Source organism: Schistocerca nitens, chromosome 1, assembly GCF_023898315.1.
Source record: "Schistocerca nitens isolate TAMUIC-IGC-003100 chromosome 1, iqSchNite1.1, whole genome shotgun sequence".
NCBI lineage: Eukaryota > Metazoa > Arthropoda > Insecta > Orthoptera > Acrididae > Schistocerca > Schistocerca nitens.
The window spans coordinates 831,654,615-831,674,082 of NC_064614.1; the positions used below are offsets into that span (position 1 = coordinate 831,654,615).

General features: G+C 56.2%; 7 non-coding genes and 3 pseudogenes across 7 annotated transcripts; all 10 read left to right on the forward strand.

Annotated features, from left to right (window-relative positions):
- Positions 1-221: 221 nt before the first annotated feature.
- LOC126204303 (U2 spliceosomal RNA) lies at positions 222-414 on the forward strand. Its single transcript, XR_007540479.1, has one exon. It is a non-coding gene; the product is annotated as a U2 spliceosomal RNA (small nuclear RNA).
- Positions 415-1,147: 733 nt separating this feature from the next.
- On the forward strand, positions 1,148-1,259 carry LOC126204879 (U2 spliceosomal RNA; annotated as a pseudogene).
- Positions 1,260-7,288: 6,029 nt separating this feature from the next.
- LOC126204581 (U2 spliceosomal RNA) lies at positions 7,289-7,503 on the forward strand (annotated as a pseudogene).
- Positions 7,504-8,239: 736 nt separating this feature from the next.
- Positions 8,240-8,432, forward strand: LOC126204310 (U2 spliceosomal RNA). Its single transcript, XR_007540480.1, has one exon. It is a non-coding gene; the product is annotated as a U2 spliceosomal RNA (small nuclear RNA).
- Positions 8,433-9,167: 735 nt separating this feature from the next.
- On the forward strand, positions 9,168-9,360 carry LOC126204317 (U2 spliceosomal RNA). Its single transcript, XR_007540481.1, has one exon. It is a non-coding gene; the product is annotated as a U2 spliceosomal RNA (small nuclear RNA).
- A 735-nt stretch (positions 9,361-10,095) lies between these two features.
- Positions 10,096-10,288, forward strand: LOC126204322 (U2 spliceosomal RNA). The gene has a single exon (XR_007540482.1). It is a non-coding gene; the product is annotated as a U2 spliceosomal RNA (small nuclear RNA).
- Positions 10,289-16,466: 6,178 nt separating this feature from the next.
- On the forward strand, positions 16,467-16,641 carry LOC126204481 (U2 spliceosomal RNA; annotated as a pseudogene).
- A 734-nt stretch (positions 16,642-17,375) lies between these two features.
- Positions 17,376-17,568, forward strand: LOC126204327 (U2 spliceosomal RNA). The gene has a single exon (XR_007540483.1). It is a non-coding gene; the product is annotated as a U2 spliceosomal RNA (small nuclear RNA).
- A 735-nt stretch (positions 17,569-18,303) lies between these two features.
- Positions 18,304-18,496, forward strand: LOC126204332 (U2 spliceosomal RNA). The gene has a single exon (XR_007540484.1). It is a non-coding gene; the product is annotated as a U2 spliceosomal RNA (small nuclear RNA).
- Positions 18,497-19,231: 735 nt separating this feature from the next.
- On the forward strand, positions 19,232-19,424 carry LOC126204342 (U2 spliceosomal RNA). Its single transcript, XR_007540485.1, has one exon. It is a non-coding gene; the product is annotated as a U2 spliceosomal RNA (small nuclear RNA).
- Positions 19,425-19,468: the final 44 nt, after the last annotated feature.

The following is a 19,468-nucleotide window of genomic DNA, read 5'->3' on the forward strand; positions in this document are numbered from 1 at the left end:
AGCGGCGGTCAAATGGGAGTCGCCGTTTACTCTTCGACATGGACGCTAGTACTGGGCTGTTGACGATTGCTCTCGTGAATTGTCGTTCCTTCCGGCACTTGCTTTTGCGATGTTTTCGACGGTCGCCTGTTGCCATATCGGCCCGTACCACCGTGTGTCACTCCCACATGTGGAGCGCACACGCTGCAAGCATTTAGGCCCTTCCACTGCGGGTTTTCCTTATCGCTTCTCGGCCTTTTGGCTAAGATCAAAGTGTAGTATCTGTTCTTATCAGCTTAATATCTGATACGTCCTGCATCGCAGGACCAGAATATTAAACTCATTTTTGGCTCATGACGGAGTGCTAGGGGCTTGCTCCACCTCTGTCGCGGGTTGGCCCGGCATTGCAGTACCGCCGGGATCGGCCCACCTAAAATTAATTAAAACACAGCCTGAAATGGGTTAATATTCTGCAGTGGTCAGATATTCCGCTGATAGCAAAACTTGTCGTAGTTGTCGATGTGCCCAGTAGTTAGCTGCTTACACACCACGTACTCTTTAAATTAATTTTAGATTATCGCAAGTATTCAATTTTTTTTTTTTTTTTTTGCCTTTAGCCGGACCCCTCTTGCAGCCGCATTACACCAGGCTGGCAATTTATGGGGGCACACAACAGTGCCTTCAGATGCCTCGTTGGCGTCTCTTATGGTCCGGCCACAGATAATTTTAATTAAATTTTTTGGAGTTATAACCTTAGCTCCTCGCGAACGTCGTCGTCGCCGCCGCACGCACGCAGAATACGTGTGTACACACACATATGCAGTAGGCGGTGGACGATGTAAGCACTCGGCTAGGTGTAGCTCGCGCCGGCCTCGCGCCAGTGTAGCTCGCGCCGGCCTGGCGCTGCTGTGGGGCGGCCGCACGGCTTCTGCACCGCCCTGGCAGCTAGCGGCGGTCAAATGGGAGTCGCCGTTTACTCTTCGACATGGACGCTAGTACTGGGCTGTTGACGATTGCTCTCGTGAATTGTCGTTCCTTCCGGCACTTGCTTTTGCGATGTTTTCGACGGTCGCCTGTTGCCATATCGGCCCGTACCACCGTGTGTCACTCCCACATGTGGAGCGCACACGCTGCAAGCATTTAGGCCCTTCCACTGCGGGTTTTCCTTATCGCTTCTCGGCCTTTTGGCTAAGATCAAAGTGTAGTATCTGTTCTTATCAGCTTAATACGAGCTAATATGGGCTGATTTCTGCACCGGGAAGCGGTCGCGCTTATTCTCTTGTTTCAGGTCCGCGACCTGAACAATGGAGCTCGTGGTGACGCTGCCGGCGGACGTCTTTCGCTGCCGGATCTGCTTCGTCACCAAGGCTGCAGGCAGGCCAACTTTTGGCGAATACAAGGACCACTCGGCCCTTCTTCGCCACTACAGGAGGCTGCACGACCCGGAAACGGTCCCCGTTTTCGAGTGCGCGTTTTGCGGCCGACGCGACCCGCAACTGAAGAAGTTGCGGACGCATCAGCGGTCCTGCAATGCAGAGTCCGCCACCCCCGGCGCTGCCAGTCGGGGGAGTGTGAGTATGGGACACGATGCCGTGTCTGACTCTCTGGGGCACCCAGAGAGGTCGGCCGGCGGGAGGTCACAGGCGAGGGCCCCCGAAGCTAGTAGGACAGGCCCTTCGTCCTTAGTTAGTGCTGGGCGAAAGCCACAGGCGAAAGCGGCTCGGGAAGCTAGTACCATAGGCCGCCTAGCCTTAGATATTAGAGAGGGGCTATGGCCACAGCCCAGTCCGGTCCCCGAAGCTAGTAGGACAGACCGGCTGGACTTAGGTTTAACATACGCGGCGGTCCTGACCCGCAGCAGCGTGGTGGGTTCACAGGCTGCCTTGCCCTCACCCTGTGTGAGTGTGCAGGCGTCGGTGACACCCAGGACGGCGGTGGTTGCTACCCCCGCGTCGTGCGTACTGTGTGTGCGCACGCCGAGGTGGTCTGGCATCCCCCTGCTGATACGCTCCGCGACGTCAACCGCGTCGCCACGAGTGCCGAGCGCAAGTTCGGGAGGTGAAGGCAGCACGCTGCCGACGCCTGCCGCCGAACGCGTCGCTCCGGCCAGAGGCGCAGTGTCTGGCAAAGGCCGCGGCTCGCCGCTGCCCGCGCCGGCCATTGCACCCAGTGGCGTACGCTGGCCACGTCGTGCGGCTGCCGCAGGCGCCTCCCGCCCGCCATCTGTCGGGAGCGTGGGTACCGGCCTGGGACTGCCGCCCGCATTCGCTACGCCGCCAACAGGTGGCTCTGCGATGCGGGCGGACAGTGGCAGGCAGGCTGCCTCGCTCACCGCGACCGGTGGTGTTGCTACTCACGGCGCAACCGCGCCGCTGTTTGACGCACCAAAGGCCGCGAGCCCGGCGGATGTACCGGACGGTGTGGTGCTTGTGCGGTCGCAGACGTATACGCGCCGCGTTTCCTCTGCCCTGCCGGCGGCCACGTCGAGTGACGCCCGTCACTCCGTCTCCGCTCAGGCAGGGAGTGTTACTAACGAAACAGCTCCTGTTACAGATGATGAGTGGCACATAGTCACCCCCCGGAGGGACAAACGCCGTGCTACAGGTCGCAGACCACCACCTCCGGACCGACGGCGCATCTTACCGCCCAGTCCGCGTAACAGCGGCCCTGCGCGAGCCAACGCGTCTGGGCGGCCGGCGCGAGCTACACCTCGTGTATCTCGCGCCGGCGGCCGGGCGCGGGCGACCGCTGGGCCATCTGTTGGCGGCGCGGCGAACAACAGCCGCGGTGCGCTGGGCCCGAGCGCCAGGCCGGCGCGAGCTACACCTCGTGTTTCTCGCGCCGGCGGCGGGGCGCGGGCGACCGCTGGGCCACCTGTTGACGGCGCGGCGAACAGCAGCCGCGGTGCGCCGAGCCCGAGCGCCAGGCCGGCGCGAGCTACACCTCGAGACGCCCGGCCGGCGCGGGCTACGCCGACAACCTCTGCGACCACTGCGCCATCCGGTAGCGACCGACGGGCACCCAGTCCGCGTAACAGCGGCCCGGGGCGAGCCGGCGCGCCCGGTCGGCCGGCGCGAGCTACACCTCGTGTTTCTTGCGCCGGCGGCGGGCCGCTGGCGACCGCCGGGCCATCTGTTGGCGGCGCGGCGAACACCAGCCGCGGTGCGCCCGACCTGAGCGCCAGGCCGGCGCGAGCTACACCGGCCCCTGCTGCGACCGCTGCGCCACCTGTCAACGGCGCGGCGACTGAAAGCAGCACTGCGCGGCCCACGCCAGATGGCAGCGCGGCACCACCACCGACGCAGACGACGGAGCGGCGCGACGTGAGCGGAGGGACTGCAGCCGCGTCTCCGAGACATGGCAGCCAGAAGAGGAGACGCCGACGTCGTAACGACCGTCCCAGTCCCAACCTCCCGCCGCAAAACTCCCGTCCTCCTAACCTGACAGGCCCTCCTGTACCCTCCGAACAGGGCGCAACAGAGGCAGCTCCGCCCCCCCCTCCCCTGGCCGACGCCCGGCTAACGGAGAGGCAGCGGCGCTGGCTGGCGGCCCTGGACGGCGTCCACGATCAGCAGTGGGACGCATTCGTCGCGGTCGTCGAGGACTTCATCTCCGAGATCGCCGAGACGAAGCCACAACGCCAGGCAGCCGGAGATCGACAGGATGGACCACCAGCAGCAGCACACCGCGGCCAGGGCCGCGCCGACGCTGCTGCCAATCCCCCTCCCCCTGCCCCTACACGCGGCCGCGGTGGGCAGCGCGGTAGACGTGGCGCACGGCGCGCGGCGGCCGCCGAGCGTCGGTACGACGCGAGTGCAGCGTCTGAGATTCAGACGCTGTACCGCGCGGACCGGCGCAAGGCGATGCAGCGCGTCCTTGGCGAGACGTCGCCGTACTGCCAAATCGATGGCAACGTGCTCACGGAGCACTTTAAGGGGGTATACTCTAAATCTGTTTTTTCTGTTACAGATTTACCAGCTGCTGTCCCGGACTTTGCCGCCACCACGCCTCCTGATGTCAGCGAGGAGGTCCTGTCGCTGATCACCTCCGCGGAAGTGCAACAGCGGCTCCAGAAGGCGAGCAATACTGCTCCTGGGGCAGACGGAGTCACCTACTCGGACCTGCGACGTGAGGATCCTGGCTGCCATGTGCTGGCTAAGATCTTCTCGCGCTGCTGGAATGAGCGGAAGACTCCGGTGCAGTGGAAAGTATCCACTACCGTCCTCATCCACAAGAAAGGGGACGTCTCGGACGTGACGAACTGGCGGCCTTTAGCATTGAGCTCCACCATCTCTAAGCTCTTTGCTGCAATCGTTGCGGACCGCACTTCTCTCTGGGCAGAGCGGTTGAACCTGCTCTCCCCAGAACAGAAGGGCTTCCGCACGTTTGAAGGCTGCTATGAGCACAACTTCATTGTGCAGACGGCAATTGATGATGCAAGGCGCAGGGGAGGCCAAGCATGCTTTGCTTGGCTTGATCTGGCGAATGCTTTTGGCTCAGTGCCTCACGCTCACCTCCTTGGAGTACTGAGCAGGATGGGACTGCCAGAGCAATTGCACCATCTAATTGCCGACATGTATGATGGTTGCTCCACCCGTGTCCGTACATCTGACGGACTAACGGAGGAGATTGAGATCCAGGCGGGGGTCAAGCAGGGCTGTCCACTGTCGCCCATCGTCTTTAATCTCGCGCTCGAGCCGGTACTTCGCGCCGCAACCTCGCTCAGAAATGAGTGTGGTATTCCGCTTTGCGGCGTCAGTGTGAGTGCGCTGGCGTATGCGGACGATATCGTGCTTCTGGCGCGGGATTCAGAGGCGATGCAGACGCTCCTCAATGTTGTGGGTGAGGCGGCGACGTGGGCCGGGCTTACCTTCAAGCCGTCGAAGTGTGCCACGCTTCACATCCGCCGTCGGCAGACACTAGGCTCGGTATTCGCCCTGCAAGGGGGAGAACCAGCCGTGCTCGGTGCGGGTGACGCCTACCTCCATCTTGGCGTTCCCACCGGGTACAAAGTCACGCAGACGCCAACGGATGCGATCGCGGCAATTCGACGTGACTTGCAGCACCTGGACGCTTCCCTGCTGGCTCCCTGGCAGAAGATTGACGCTGTGCGTGTCTTCCTCCTCCCCAGGCTTGACTTTGTCATGCGGGGCGGAGCGGTACGCAAGGGGCCGCTATCTGCGCTCGACAAGGCAGTGAAAGCGGCTGTCAAATCATGGCTCTTCCTTCCACAGCGTGCGTCCACTGAACAGCTGTACCTCGCGCTGGGAGAGGGAGGATGCGGCCTGACGCCGCTCGCGGACGCTGCGGACATCTCCACCATCGTCCACGGCTTCCGCATGCTGCACTGCGACGACGCCACCGTCCGCGACATCGCCTGGGCCACTCTATCCACGGCCGTGCGCCGCCGACTGGGGAGGGAGCCGAGTCGATCCGACTTGGCCACCTACCTTAGCGGCAGCACTGAGGGCGACCTCGCACGTGACGGAGGTGACATCCAGTCACTGTGGACACGCGTCAGGAACGCCACAAGGCGCCTAGCGCCGCGTGGCGTCACCTGGCGCTGGAGTGAACTGTTGTCTGAGTTGCAGGTGGAGGTCGGCGGCCGACCCGCCATCGCTGACGACGCGGAACACGACGGCATCGGAGGGGTGACGCAGCCGGCCACGGAGAGGACGGCGCCCGGGACTACACGACACCTCGAAGATGGCGGCGATGGACCGCAACACGATGATGACAGCGTGGGACGCACCGTCAACACTGGCGTCGAGCATGTCCGGGTGGGAGGGGGCGCCAAACGTCTTCTCTCGCGGACGCTCCGCGAGTGTCTGAGGCAGCGCCTGCGCCACATCTTACTCAGAAAACCGGACCAGGGGAAGGTGTTCGAGTGCACCAGGGAGTCCACAGCGTCCAACCACTTCATAGCGGGAGGCAAATACACTCGCTTCGCAGACTGGCGCTTCATTCATCGCGCCAGGCTCGGAGTCGTGCCTCTGAACGGATGTCGCCGCTTTGATGGGCGGGCAAACAACAACAAAGCCTGCCGACGCTGTGGCCACAACAACGAGACGCTCCCACACGTGATTAACGCGTGTATGGTGCACTCAGCAGCCCTGCAGTATCGCCACAACGCGGTCCTCAACCGCCTCGCGACAGCAGTCGCTGGGCGGCCAAGGAGAGGAAACACTGCTGTTCCTGACATCAGGATCAACCAAGCCGTCATAGGGGACAGCAGTGGGCTGCGTCCGGACCTCGTAATAACTGACGAGGCCGCGAAGACTGTGACCATCGTCGATGTGACAATCCCCTTCGAGAATAGGCGGATTGCGCTCGACAACGCTCGGCAACTGAAGAAGATAAAGTACGCCGACGTTGCGCGCGGATTAGCCGCTCGCGGCTATTCCGTCACTGTCGACGCCCTGGTTGTCGGCAGTCTGGGGGCGTGGGACCGCCAGAACGATGCGGTGCTTCGGCACCTAGGCATCGCCAGCCGCTACTGCCAACTGATGCGGCGATTGATGGTGTCCGACACCATCAAGTGGTCCCGCGACATCTACGTTGAACACATCACTGGCCACCGCCAGTATGTGTCCCCCTAGACTGTGGCATGCTCTGACGTCAGGCTGCGAGACCCTCGAGACTGCAGTCGTCGGAGAACTTCGAGGTCGGTGCCTTCGTGACGTCGGTGTCGAGATTCTCCTTCACGACGCGGGACCTGCGGCGCTACACCATCTTCGCGCCGCACTGCAGCAGTGCCGAGTCAGTAGCGGTGCGTGCGGTGCTACCTGGTGCCCCTCCCTCCGTGGTGGCCGCCGAATATGGCCCCCACCTCGGTTGGCGCGGTGCTGGGCGGCGCCGTACGCGTGCCTACTGCCCGGCAGTCTCCAGCCAGCGTGGGAAGCAACACCCTCCTGCCACGACACCCCAGTGACGTCCGCCGCAAGGCGGACAGAGGGGAGAAGTCCGGCTGAGTGTGACCCGCCTGCGTGTGTGGCGCACCAGCCGCTGGCAGCCGTGCATGTGCAGTGTGCTGTCAGGGCATGGAGATGAATAAAATAAAATAGCCCCTAAATTAGGTCCAATTTTACCCCTGGTCTGACGTAAGTAAGGCCGCGCCTAACGCGGGATTAATCTTAAGGTTATATACTTAAGAATCCGCGCCTAACGCGGCCTCATGATATTTAAGTAGTGGGCTTAACCCACGAACTAGAATAGTGATTAAATACTTAAGTACGGTTAGAACCGTTTCTCTTAAATTTTTTCTAAACTTAATAAATCTGTAAAACTCGCATTGTATAGAGTCATGAATATTCTTTCTTAAATTTATACTTCTTAAAAATGTAACTAAGAATTATCTCGATAAATAAAAATCTGTTCTTATCAGCTTAATATCTGATACGTCCTGCATCGCAGGACCAGAATATTAAACTCATTTTTGGCTCATGACGGAGTGCTAGGGGCTTGCTCCACCTCTGTCGCGGGTTGGCCCGGCATTGCAGTACCGCCGGGATCGGCCCACCTAAAATTAATTAAAACACAGCCTGAAATGGGTTAATATTCTGCAGTGGTCAGATATTCCGCTGATAGCAAAACTTGTCGTAGTTGTCGATGTGCCCAGTAGTTAGCTGCTTACACACCACGTACTCTTTAAATTAATTTTAGATTATCGCAAGTATTCAATTTTTTTTTTTTTTTTTTTTTGCCTTTAGCCGGACCCCTCTTGCAGCCGCATTACACCAGGCTGGCAATTTATGGGGGCACACAACAGTGCCTTCAGATGCCTCGTTGGCGTCTCTTATGGTCCGGCCACAGATAATTTTAATTAAATTTTTTGGAGTTATAACCTTAGCTCCTCGCGAACGTCGTCGTCGCCGCCGCACGCACGCAGAATACGTGTGTACACACACATATGCAGTAGGCGGTGGACGATGTAAGCACTCGGCTAGGTGTAGCTCGCGCCGGCCTCGCGCCGGTGTAGCTCGCGCCGGCCTGGCGCTGCTGTGGGGCGGCCGCACGGCTTCTGCACCGCCCTGGCAGCTAGCGGCGGTCAAATGGGAGTCGCCGTTTACTCTTCGACATGGACGCTAGTACTGGGCTGTTGACGATTGCTCTCGTGAATTGTCGTTCCTTCCGGCACTTGCTTTTGCGATGTTTTCGACGGTCGCCTGTTGCCATATCGGCCCGTACCACCGTGTGTCACTCCCACATGTGGAGCGCACACGCTGCAAGCATTTAGGCCCTTCCACTGCGGGTTTTCCTTATCGCTTCTCGGCCTTTTGGCTAAGATCAAAGTGTAGTATCTGTTCTTATCAGCTTAATATCTGATACGTCCTGCATCGCAGGACCAGAATATTAAACTCATTTTTGGCTCATGACGGAGTGCTAGGGGCTTGCTCCACCTCTGTCGCGGGTTGGCCCGGCATTGCAGTACCGCCGGGATCGGCCCACCTAAAATTAATTAAAACACAGCCTGAAATGGGTTAATATTCTGCAGTGGTCAGATATTCCGCTGATAGCAAAACTTGTCGTAGTTGTCGATGTGCCCAGTAGTTAGCTGCTCACACACCACGTACTCTTTAAATTAATTTTAGATTATCGCAAGTATTCAATTTTTTTTTTTTTTTTTTTTGCCTTTAGCCGGACCCCTCTTGCAGCCGCATTACACCAGGCTGGCAATTTATGGGGGCACACAACAGTGCCTTCAGATGCCTCGTTGGCGTCTCTTATGGTCCGGCCACAGATAATTTTAATTAAATTTTTTGGAGTTATAACCTTAGCTCCTCGCGAACGTCGTCGTCGCCGCCGCACGCACGCAGAATACGTGTGTACACACACATATGCAGTAGGCGGTGGACGATGTAAGCACTCGGCTAGGTGTAGCTCGCGCCGGCCTCGCGCCGGTGTAGCTCGCGCCGGCCTGGCGCTGCTGTGGGGCGGCCGCACGGCTTCTGCACCGCCCTGGCAGCTAGCGGCGGTCAAATGGGAGTCGCCGTTTACTCTTCGACATGGACGCTAGTACTGGGCTGTTGACGATTGCTCTCGTGAATTGTCGTTCCTTCCGGCACTTGCTTTTGCGATGTTTTCGACGGTCGCCTGTTGCCATATCGGCCCGTACCACCGTGTGTCACTCCCACATGTGGAGCGCACACGCTGCAAGCATTTAGGCCCTTCCACTGCGGGTTTTCCTTATCGCTTCTCGGCCTTTTGGCTAAGATCAAAGTGTAGTATCTGTTCTTATCAGCTTAATATCTGATACGTCCTGCATCGCAGGACCAGAATATTAAACTCATTTTTGGCTCATGACGGAGTGCTAGGGGCTTGCTCCACCTCTGTCGCGGGTTGGCCCGGCATTGCAGTACCGCCGGGATCGGCCCACCTAAAATTAATTAAAACACAGCCTGAAATGGGTTAATATTCTGCAGTGGTCAGATATTCCGCTGATAGCAAAACTTGTCGTAGTTGTCGATGTGCCCAGTAGTTAGCTGCTTACACACCACGTACTCTTTAAATTAATTTTAGATTATCGCAAGTATTCAATTTTTTTTTTTTTTTTTTTTGCCTTTAGCCGGACCCCTCTTGCAGCCGCATTACACCAGGCTGGCAATTTATGGGGGCACACAACAGTGCCTTCAGATGCCTCGTTGGCGTCTCTTATGGTCCGGCCACAGATAATTTTAATTAAATTTTTTGGAGTTATAACCTTAGCTCCTCGCGAACGTCGTCGTCGCCGCCGCACGCACGCAGAATACGTGTGTACACACACATATGCAGTAGGCGGTGGACGATGTAAGCACTCGGCTAGGTGTAGCTCGCGCCGGCCTCGCGCCGGTGTAGCTCGCGCCGGCCTGGCGCTGCTGTGGGGCGGCCGCACGGCTTCTGCACCGCCCTGGCAGCTAGCGGCGGTCAAATGGGAGTCGCCGTTTACTCTTCGACATGGACGCTAGTACTGGGCTGTTGACGATTGCTCTCGTGAATTGTCGTTCCTTCCGGCACTTGCTTTTGCGATGTTTTCGACGGTCGCCTGTTGCCATATCGGCCCGTACCACCGTGTGTCACTCCCACATGTGGAGCGCACACGCTGCAAGCATTTAGGCCCTTCCACTGCGGGTTTTCCTTATCGCTTCTCGGCCTTTTGGCTAAGATCAAAGTGTAGTATCTGTTCTTATCAGCTTAATATCTGATACGTCCTGCATCGCAGGACCAGAATATTAAACTCATTTTTGGCTCATGACGGAGTGCTAGGGGCTTGCTCCACCTCTGTCGCGGGTTGGCCCGGCATTGCAGTACCGCCGGGATCGGCCCACCTAAAATTAATTAAAACACAGCCTGAAATGGGTTAATATTCTGCAGTGGTCAGATATTCCGCTGATAGCAAAACTTGTCGTAGTTGTCGATGTGCCCAGTAGTTAGCTGCTTACACACCACGTACTCTTTAAATTAATTTTAGATTATCGCAAGTATTCAATTTTTTTTTTTTTTTTTTGCCTTTAGCCGGACCCCTCTTGCAGCCGCATTACACCAGGCTGGCAATTTATGGGGGCACACAACAGTGCCTTCAGATGCCTCGTTGGCGTCTCTTATGGTCCGGCCACAGATAATTTTAATTAAATTTTTTGGAGTTATAACCTTAGCTCCTCGCGAACGTCGTCGTCGCCGCCGCACGCACGCAGAATACGTGTGTACACACACATATGCAGTAGGCGGTGGACGATGTAAGCACTCGGCTAGGTGTAGCTCGCGCCGGCCTCGCGCCAGTGTAGCTCGCGCCGGCCTGGCGCTGCTGTGGGGCGGCCGCACGGCTTCTGCACCGCCCTGGCAGCTAGCGGCGGTCAAATGGGAGTCGCCGTTTACTCTTCGACATGGACGCTAGTACTGGGCTGTTGACGATTGCTCTCGTGAATTGTCGTTCCTTCCGGCACTTGCTTTTGCGATGTTTTCGACGGTCGCCTGTTGCCATATCGGCCCGTACCACCGTGTGTCACTCCCACATGTGGAGCGCACACGCTGCAAGCATTTAGGCCCTTCCACTGCGGGTTTTCCTTATCGCTTCTCGGCCTTTTGGCTAAGAAGCACCCCGCGAGCGGAGCGTTCTGTTGGGCTCTGTCGCGGGTTTTGGGTCACCTCTCGCGTATAGCGATCGAGGTTTCGTTTGTTCTTTATTTCTCCGTCGTTGACATTTTTGCGGTGACATGACCAATCGGTCGAATAGTATTCAGTGTGTGTTCGACAGGGCGGCAAGACGGCCGACCGCGTTTGAAATACAAGAATGGATTTTTGGCGATCTACGTGTACCGGAACATGATGTTGACACCTTCCAACTGGATTTCGTGTTGTTTTCGTTATTTGTGAAATTCGTCAACCAGGAGCAATACGAAAAGTATGGCCTGGCTCTAGCGGGCGAACATCCGTTCCGCTATTTCGATGGCAGTGTTGGTACAGTGACAATCGTGCCGTCTGGGTTTGGCATACGGACTGTGCGGGTGTTCAACGTACCCCCTGAGTGTCCGAATGAAGTCATCGGCCGTGTCTTGTCGCGGTATGGCACGGTGCTCAGCATCACGAATGAGAGGTGGGGCAGTGCCTACCGCTTCCAGGGCAACAGCGGCGTTCGTAGTGTCCGCATGGACCTCCGCCAGCACGTACCGTCGTATTTAAATATTGCGAGTACCAGGGCCCAGGTCACCTATATTGGGCAACCGCAGACTTGCTCCCTTTGTCAATCGACGGAGCATCTCCGCGTGGATTGCCCGCGCCGGCGCCCTGTGCAACTGCCGCGGGAACGCGCTGCTGGTACCGACCTTGTGCCTCTCCTCAGCGAGGTAGTGGCCGGTGCTGCCCGCCGTCCCGCTGAGCGGCCTGACGTGTCACCCCCGCCAGATGCAGTGCAACCGGCACCCAGTGCACCGGTTGACGAACCCGTCCCGGACCGGGCGCCCGTTGTGGCGGTACCGCCGGCGGCGGCTGATGTGCCCGCTATGGCGAGTGATGTGGTCGCTGTAGAACAGATGGAGGTCGTTATTCCTACCCCGCCCCTCCCGGCAGATGATGCTAAGTCCCCCCGCCGTCGTCATCGACGCAAGAAGGCGAACCCAGACCAATCGGCGGAGGCGGCGGACGTTTTCCGTCCCCCTGAAAGCGGCAGTGAGACTGACTCTCAGGCCTCCGCGGTTTCCCGCTCTGTTTCCGCTGACCGCTCGGGCGGTATGCGGCAAACTGCTCGACAACTAGAGGCTCTTATCAGTTCATCGCGAGATCGGGGAGCGATCCCTGCAAAACGGAAACATGACCAGGGTAGCGATCAGCCACTGCAGCGTACTCGTACCCTTTCACATCCTACTGCGTCCGCACCGTCTGCGCCGCCTGGCTCGGACTATCCTGCCGATGGGGGAGGCCTGAACTGGGCTGACGACGAGGGCGATGAAATGCGTGATTGAGTGGGCTTTCCCCACATGAGCTGCTTGGTATTATTTTCTCACATCCGGGGTGATATAGCGGGGTTCCGATGTGGATGTTTCCACACCTGCTTCCCTACGGCCGTGACCCTATCTGCCGTTATTTCCTCTGTGTTGCTCTCCCATGCCTGCCTTTGACCGTCCGCCGGGAGCCCTCTCCCTTTTAACGGTCAATATTAACTCCATCTCCAATCCGGTCAAACTTCGCTCTTTGAAGGACTTTCTCCGCCTTGGTGCGTTTGATGTGGTATTTCTCCAGGAGGTTTGTGCCCCTTTTCTATCTGACCTAGTTGGTTATGAGGCACTGTATAACATCGACCCTGACGCCCGGCGGGGTACTGCTTTGCTCTACCGATCAGAGTTCACTCCATCCCATGTTACCACGCTCCCCAACGGTCGTGTCCTTGCATGTATCCTTCAAGATGTCCTTTTTCTAAATGTCTATGCTCCTTCCGGTGCTAACCACAGGCATGACAGAACGACACTTTTTCAGTCTGATATCCCCCCTTTCTTAGCAGCTCGTCGCCCTATTGTCTTTGGCGGAGACTTCAACTGTGTGGTAGCCGGAGTTGACCAGGTCCCGACGCCTATGCGGTGTGAAGCGCTCGCTTCACTCCTTCGAGCGGCTGACCTTACTGACACGTGGCGCCACTTTCATCCCGCCTACACGCAATTTACCCACATCTATCCCACTGGAGCCAGCCGTATAGATCGTGTTTATGTCTCGACTGATTTGACTCCCGCCCTTTGTGCCGTCCAAGTCATGCCCGTGGCCTTTAGTGACCACTGTGCGTACTCGTGTTCCTTGCGTATCGCGGGTCCAGCCCCGGTTCCTCGTGGCACCTTTTGGAAGATGAATACCCTTCATCTGCCAATGCCCGAACTTCGTGCTCTTGTCACGAAAACATGGCAGGACTGTCTCACGGACACTTCCCGGTACCCTACCACGGTGGTTTGGTGGATCCGCTGTGCGAAACCCCGGCTGCGACGTGTTCTCCGACAATATAGTCGCGACGTCGCCCACTGGAAACGTAGCACGTTAGCCTTCTATCAGCAGTGTCTCATTGACGCCCTGACTCTTCCTGCTGACAGGTATGATCAGCTCCGCATGCGCCTCAACAAAATTAAAGCGAAAATCCTTTGCTTCTCTCGGGAGAAAGCCGACGGTATGGTGGTGCGGTGTCGTTCTGAATACCTGATTGAAGGCGAGAGGCCATCCATCTATCACCTTGCCTCTGAACGAACTCGTTCCAAGAAGAACGCCATTCTGCGCCTTAAAGCAGACGATGGTACGCGTATCACAGACTACCGTGAAGTCCTCCAACACCTGACGGACCATTTCACCAACCTCTTCCAGGATGTTGAGGTCGACGTCGCCGCACAACATGCACTTATCAGTGGGGTGCCAACTTCTTTGGATCGTCATGACCGCGGCTCTTTAACCGAGCCACTGACACTCGCTGAACTCACATCTGTCCTCCGTGCCTGTCCGGGACACAAGTCACCTGGCCCCGACGGTCTCCCTTATGAGTTCTACCGACAATTTTGGGACCTGCTCGGCGACCGTTTCTGCACAATGTGCGAGGAGATTTTCGCTGGATGCGACTTACCCGCCGAATTTTTAACTGGACGTATTGCCCTTATTCCAAAGGTGACTGGCCACTGTCGAGCTCAGGACCTGCGTCCTATCACTGTTCTTAACACTGACTATAAGTTGGTGGCACGATGTGTGGCCTCTCGTCTCAAACAGGCGATGACTAAGGTACTTTGCCCCACTCAATCCTGTGGCGTTTCGCGTCGGAACATCTTCACCGCCGCTTCCCTGTACCGCGATGTTGTCCTCCTCACCGCCGACACTCGCACCTCAGCTGCCATTCTTTCCTTGGACTTCGCCGGTGCCTTTGACAGAGTCTCGCACCCTTACCTGCTGGCCGTTATGTCGCGGATGGGTTTTGGGGAGCGCTTCATACGCATCATCCGCAACTTCTTGCATGGGGCGAATTCCACTGTCGTGGTGAACGGTTGCCGGTCGCGCCCCATTCCTATCAGACGGTCGGTTCGACAGGGATGTCCCTTGTCGATGTATCTGTTTGCCTTAGCGCTAGACCCCGTGCTGCGTGACATTGGCCGGTTGGTCGACGGTGTTGCTCTTCCAGGCGTCACCTTCCGCTGTGCGGCCTACGCCGACGACGTTGGTGTGTTTGTTGCTAACGCCAGGGACATCGATTCCGTTCGCCGCGTCCTCAACGTCTACGAACGGGCCTCCGGTGCTCAGTTAAATCCCAACAAGACCGTGCTGCTTCCGCTAGGGCCCCGTTCGTTGACCGTCGAACGCCCCTGGTACCACGTTGTGGGGGAACAGCGTATCTTGGGTCTTGAGGTGACTGCCTGTCCGCAGCGTATGTTAACCCTCACGTGGCGGCGGCTTCTAACACGCATCCGAGGCCATTGCGTGAGCCACGCTGATCGGCGACTCGACCTCCATCAACGCGTCCAGCTGATTAATGGTTATCTCCTATCACGGGCATGGTATGTCGCCCAACTCCTTACGCTACCCAAACAGATCGGCCGAGCCATATCACAAGCGGTATATTGGCTTTTGTGGCGGCATGTGCTGTTCAAGGTTGATGCGCTGACTTGTACGCTGCCGAAGGTCGATGGTGGCCTCGACCTCATTGACTTTTCCCGGAAATGTGCGGCCCTGCTGATTCACCGTGTTGCCACTTTGCGCGACGCCGACCCAGGCGGGACTACAGCGGTCCTCTTCGACCGTTATCGTCCACACTCGGCGCGTGCACCGGTGTGTTTGACGCATATTCCGTTCCGGCTGACGACGGTAAAAGACTATTATCTCCACCGCAGTTATGTTCTCCCAGTGGCCACGGTCAAGGCGCGCACATCGCGGCGCCTTTACCATGCACTTCGCGGCCAGCCCACACCGCATAAATTGGAGGGCAGACGACCATCCGTCATTTGGCGCCATGTTTGGGCTAATATCAACAACTCCGCCCTTCCCACGGAAGTTTCGGCGCTCTGGTATCGTGTCGTCAACAACTTGATTCCCACCAATCATCGCCTGGCGGCCATCCGTCTACGGCCATCGGCTGCTTGCGGCCGGTGTGGTGACATCGATACCAGAGAACACCGTCTCCTCTGCCCCCTCGTGACGGAAGTGTGGGACCTTGCCCGTGGGCTCTTAGCGCTGATTGGCGGGACGACACCGGACAATGTATCCATCGACTGGTTCCTTACCCCTGATCTTCAAACCAACCCCCGGACGCGACGTAACGCAATGGTGTGGCTCTTGGGCCACACCATTTTCACGATCTATGACCTTTCCCTCACCGATGCTATCACCTTCATGGATTACCTGTGGAGCCAGCATCGTCTGATGGAATCTGAACGGACATACACCAATACCTTTGCTCGATTTTTGAAGGTTGCCATGATTCATGGATACCAAAAGGTGTTCAGGGTTAACTAAAGCACCTAGTATACCCTAAATTTGGCATTGGCCTTCTGGGCATCACTGGCGTAGGCTATTCTGTGATACAACTGATTTGACAATTGGTTCCCTGGGAATTGAGTAACCATTTTATGAGTCATCTGGGAAAATTGGAAACCACGTAATATTCTTAGAGGATTATCCTTCGTTAATTCTATGGGCGATGGGATTATCTCGCCAGATCCGTTTCATTTGTGTGTCCTGCCATCCCTGGTTTTACTTTGTCTTCATTTATGTCTTTATTTATTTATTTATTTTAGTTCAAACCCACCAATTGCTTCACACCTGCAGAGAGAGGTGTGTTTCTGAGTATTGTGTCGACGCTCCCTGAGGCATAGCAGAGTGTGCCTCTGCTTTTATTCCGTTTTCTGGCAATAAGGCTTGCCACTACCAGCACACTGCATAACGTGCTGCGTTGACACTAGAGGATGGCGGCAAATTTGGAGAGGACAAGGAAGGGCTATAGGGGAGGAAGGAGGCCCAAAAAAAAAAAAAAAAAAGTGTAGTAAAAAAAAAAAAAAAAAAAAAAAAAAAAAAAAAAAAGTGTAGTATCTGTTCTTATCAGCTTAATATCTGATACGTCCTGCATCGCAGGACCAGAATATTAAACTCATTTTTGGCTCATGACGGAGTGCTAGGGGCTTGCTCCACCTCTGTCGCGGGTTGGCCCGGCATTGCAGTACCGCCGGGATCGGCCCACCTAAAATTAATTAAAACACAGCCTGAAATGGGTTAATATTCTGCAGTGGTCAGATATTCCGCTGATAGCAAAACTTGTCGTAGTTGTCGATGTGCCCAGTAGTTAGCTGCTTACACACCACGTACTCTTTAAATTAATTTTAGATTATCGCAAGTATTCAATTTTTTTTTTTTTTTTTTTGCCTTTAGCCGGACCCCTCTTGCAGCCGCATTACACCAGGCTGGCAATTTATGGGGGCACACAACAGTGCCTTCAGATGCCTCGTTGGCGTCTCTTATGGTCCGGCCACAGATAATTTTAATTAAATTTTTTGGAGTTATAACCTTAGCTCCTCGCGAACGTCGTCGTCGCCGCCGCACGCACGCAGAATACGTGTGTACACACACATATGCAGTAGGCGGTGGACGATGTAAGCACTCGGCTAGGTGTAGCTCGCGCCGGCCTCGCGCCAGTGTAGCTCGCGCCGGCCTGGCGCTGCTGTGGGGCGGCCGCACGGCTTCTGCACCGCCCTGGCAGCTAGCGGCGGTCAAATGGGAGTCGCCGTTTACTCTTCGACATGGACGCTAGTACTGGGCTGTTGACGATTGCTCTCGTGAATTGTCGTTCCTTCCGGCACTTGCTTTTGCGATGTTTTCGACGGTCGCCTGTTGCCATATCGGCCCGTACCACCGTGTGTCACTCCCACATGTGGAGCGCACACGCTGCAAGCATTTAGGCCCTTCCACTGCGGGTTTTCCTTATCGCTTCTCGGCCTTTTGGCTAAGATCAAAGTGTAGTATCTGTTCTTATCAGCTTAATATCTGATACGTCCTGCATCGCAGGACCAGAATATTAAACTCATTTTTGGCTCATGACGGAGTGCTAGGGGCTTGCTCCACCTCTGTCGCGGGTTGGCCCGGCATTGCAGTACCGCCGGGATCGGCCCACCTAAAATTAATTAAAACACAGCCTGAAATGGGTTAATATTCTGCAGTGGTCAGATATTCCGCTGATAGCAAAACTTGTCGTAGTTGTCGATGTGCCCAGTAGTTAGCTGCTTACACACCACGTACTCTTTAAATTAATTTTAGATTATCGCAAGTATTCAATTTTTTTTTTTTTTTTTGCCTTTAGCCGGACCCCTCTTGCAGCCGCATTACACCAGGCTGGCAATTTATGGGGGCACACAACAGTGCCTTCAGATGCCTCGTTGGCGTCTCTTATGGTCCGGCCACAGATAATTTTAATTAAATTTTTTGGAGTTATAACCTTAGCTCCTCGCGAACGTCGTCGTCGCCGCCGCCGCACGCACGCAGAATACGTGTGTACACACACATATGCAGTAGGCGGTGGACGATGTAAGCACTCGGCTAGGTGTAGCTCGCGCCGGCCTCGCGCCGGTGTAGCTCGCGCCGGCCTGGCGCTGCTGTGGGGCGGCCGCACGGCTTCTGCACCGCCCTGGCAGCTAGCGGCGGTCAAATGGGAGTCGCCGTTTACTCTTCGACATGGACGCTAGTACTGGGCTGTTGACGATTGCTCTCGTGAATTGTCGTTCCTTCCGGCACTTGCTTTTGCGATGTTTTCGACGGTCGCCTGTTGCCATATCGGCCCGTACCACCGTGTGTCACTCCCACATGTGGAGCGCACACGCTGCAAGCATTTAGGCCCTTCCACTGCGGGTTTTCCTTATCGCTTCTCGGCCTTTTGGCTAAGATCAAAGTGTAGTATCTGTTCTTATCAGCTTAATATCTGATACGTCCTGCATCGCAGGACCAGAATATTAAACTCATTTTTGGCTCATGACGGAGTGCTAGGGGCTTGCTCCACCTCTGTCGCGGGTTGGCCCGGCATTGCAGTACCGCCGGGATCGGCCCACCTAAAATTAATTAAAACACAGCCTGAAATGGGTTAATATTCTGCAGTGGTCAGATATTCCGCTGATAGCAAAACTTGTCGTAGTTGTCGATGTGCCCAGTAGTTAGCTGCTTACACACCACGTACTCTTTAAATTAATTTTAGATTATCGCAAGTATTCAATTTTTTTTTTTTTTTTTTTTGCCTTTAGCCGGACCCCTCTTGCAGCCGCATTACACCAGGCTGGCAATTTATGGGGGCACACAACAGTGCCTTCAGATGCCTCGTTGGCGTCTCTTATGGTCCGGCCACAGATAATTTTAATTAAATTTTTTGGAGTTATAACCTTAGCTCCTCGCGAACGTCGTCGTCGCCGCCGCACGCACGCAGAATACGTGTGTACACACACATATGCAGTAGGCGGTGGACGATGTAAGCACTCGGCTAGGTGTAGCTCGCGCCGGCCTCGCGCCGGTGTAGCTCGCGCCGGCCTGGCGCTGCTGTGGGGCGGCCGCACGGCTTCTGCACCGCCCTGGCAGCTAGCGGCGGTCAAATGGGAGTCGCCGTTTACTCTTCGACATGGACGCTAGTACTGGGCTGTTGACGATTGCTCTCGTGAATTGTCGTTCCTTCCGGCACTTGCTTTTGCGATGTTTTCGACGGTCGCCTGTTGCCATATCGGCCCGTACCACCGTGTGTCACTCCCACATGTGGAGCGCACACGCTGCAAGCATTTAGGCCCTTCCACTGCGGGTTTTCCTTATCGCTTCTCGGCCTTTTGGCTAAGATCAAAGTGTAGTATCTGTTCTTATCAGCTTAATATCTGATACGTCCTGCATCGCAGGACCAGAATATTAAACTCATTTTTGGCTCATGACGGAGTGCTAGGGGCTTGCTCCACCTCTGTCGCGGGTTGGCCCGGCATTGCAGTACCGCCGGGATCGGCCCACCTAAAATTAATTAAAACACAGCCTGAAATGGGTTAATATTCTGCAGTGG